Below are 2,500 nucleotides of genomic sequence, written 5' to 3'. Positions count from 1 at the left end.
TCTTGTGGCTCACGGGGCTGTTAGGGTGGCACAGAACTCCCTCGGAATGGGAAAAGGGGTCATTTTCGTGTTGCCACATTGCATAGGAACGCCATGAAACTTCCAGAGGCATTTGCAGCAGAAAGGCACGTGCACTCAAAAATTTTAATATTTTTCACGCATAGACCCCGTCAAACGCTAGAAGTTGGCGGGGATGTCTCTCTTGTGGCTCACGGGGCTGTTAGGGTCGCACAGAAATGCCTCGGAATGGGAAAACGGGTCATTTTTGTGTGGCCACATTGCATAGGAACGGCATGAAACTTCCAGAGGCATTTGCAGCAGGAATGCATGTGCACTCAAAAACGTCTATATTTTTCACGGATAGACCCCGTGAAACGCTATAAATTGGCGGGGATGTCTCTCTTGTGGCTCACGGGCGCTGTTAGTTAGGGTCGCACAGAAATCCCTCGGAATGGGAAAAGGGGTCATTTTCGTGTTGCCACATTGCGTACGAACGGCATGAAACTTCCAGAGGCATCTGCAGCAGAAATGCATGTGCACTCAAAAACGTCTATATTTTTCACGGATAGACCCCGTGAAACGCTAGAAATTGGCGGGGATGTGTCTCTTGTGGCTCACGGGGCTGTTAGGGTCGCACAGAAATCCCTCGGAATGGGAAAACGGGTCATTTTCGTGTTGCCACAATTGGCATACGAACGGCATGAAACTTCCAGAGGCATTTGCAGCAGAAATGCATGTGCACTCAAAAACGTGAATATTTTTTCACGGATAGACCCCGTCAAACGCTCGAATTTGGCGGGGATGTTTCTCTTGTGGGTCACGGGGCTGTTCGGCTCGCACAGAACTCCCTTGGTCCACCTGATTCGTGCATACAGGCAGCAACTAAAACTCTGTAAACCTGCTGTGAGGACATCTAAACAGTGGACCAGTGAGGCTGTGGAAGATTTGCGGGCGTGCTTAGACTGTACTGACTGGGATATGTTCACGACTGCTACCAATAGTCTGGATGAACTCACAGAGGCTGTGTACATCAGCTTCTGTGAGGACTGCTGTATCCCAACACGTACCAGGGTGAACTTTAACAACAACAAGCCCTGGTTCTCAGCAAAGCTCAAAAGGTTGAGGTTGGAGAAGGAGGAAGCGTTTAGGAGTGGGGATAGAGACAGATTCAAGGAGTCGAAGAACAGGTTTAGCAAAGCGGTGAGAGAGGCTAAACGACTGTACTCAGAGACACTAAAACACCAGTTCTCTACTAACGACGCTGCTTCTGTCTGCCAAAGGGCTCAGGCACATCACCAACTACAAACCCAGAGCGCCCCACACCACTAACGACTCCCGCCTAGCCAACGACCTGAACGAGTTCTACCGTAGATTTGAAAGACAATTGGACTGTCCTGAACCACCCCTTCCCACCCAAGAGGCCCCATCCCCCACCCATACTACAGAAACGACTCTCTCCTTTCAGGAGGGAGAAGTTAATGGGCTTTTCAAGAGGCAGAATCCACGCAAAGCAGCCGGGCCGGACTCTGTCTCTCCAGCCACCCTCAGGCACTGCGCTGGCCAGCTGTCTCCGGTGTTCACCAACATCTTTAACACCTCCCTGGAGACATGCCATGTACCAGCCTGTCTCAAGTCCTCCACCATCATCGCTGTGCCCAAAAAGCTAAGGCCAACAGGACTAAATGATTACAGACCGGTCGCCCTTACATCTGTGGTAATGAAGTCTTTTGAGCGCCTGCTCCTGGCACACCTCAAAGCCATCACAGACCCTCTCCTGGACCCCCTTCAGTTTGCCTACAGAGCCAACAGGTCTGTGGACGACGCAGTTAACATGGCCCTCCACTTCACCCTACAGCATGTGGACGCCCCAGCATCCTACGCCAGGATCCTGTTTGTGGACTTCAGCTCTGCCTTCAACACCATCATCCCTGCCCTGCTTCAGGACAAGCTCTTCCAGCTGAACGTGCCCTACTCCACCTGCAGGTGGATCACAGACTTCCTCTCTGACAGGAAGCAGTGCGTTAAGCCGGGAACAGAAGTCTCTGACTCCAGGTCCATCAGCACGGGAACTCCTCAGGGCTGCGTCCTTTGCCCACTGCTCTTCTCCCTGTATACCAACAGCTGCGCCTCCAATCATCTGTCCGTCAAACTCTTGAAGTTTGTCGGACGACACCACCCTCATTGGGCTGATCTCTGGTGGGGATGAGTCTGACTATAGGTGGGAAGCTGACAACCTGGTGACCTGGTGTAGCCAGAACAACTTAGAGCTAAATGCTCTAAGGACAGTTGAGATGGTTGTGGACTTCAGGAAGAATACAGCCCCACTCACCGCCATCACCCTGTTAGACTCCGCAGTCAAAATTGTGGAGTCCTTCCGCTTCCTGGGCACTATTCTCTGCCGGGACCTCAAGTGGGAACTGAACATCAGCTCCCTCGCCAAGAGAGCTCAACAGAGGATGTACTTTCGACGGCAGCTGAAGAAATGCAACCTGCCAAAGAC

Source organism: Petromyzon marinus, unplaced genomic scaffold, assembly GCF_048934315.1.
Source record: "Petromyzon marinus isolate PM22_M1 ecotype Great Lakes invasive population unplaced genomic scaffold, UKy_Petmar_22M1.pri1.0 PM_G_Scaffold_267, whole genome shotgun sequence".
Lineage (NCBI taxonomy): Eukaryota > Metazoa > Chordata > Hyperoartia > Petromyzontiformes > Petromyzontidae > Petromyzon > Petromyzon marinus.
Note: the sequence above shows the minus strand (reverse complement) of the source record.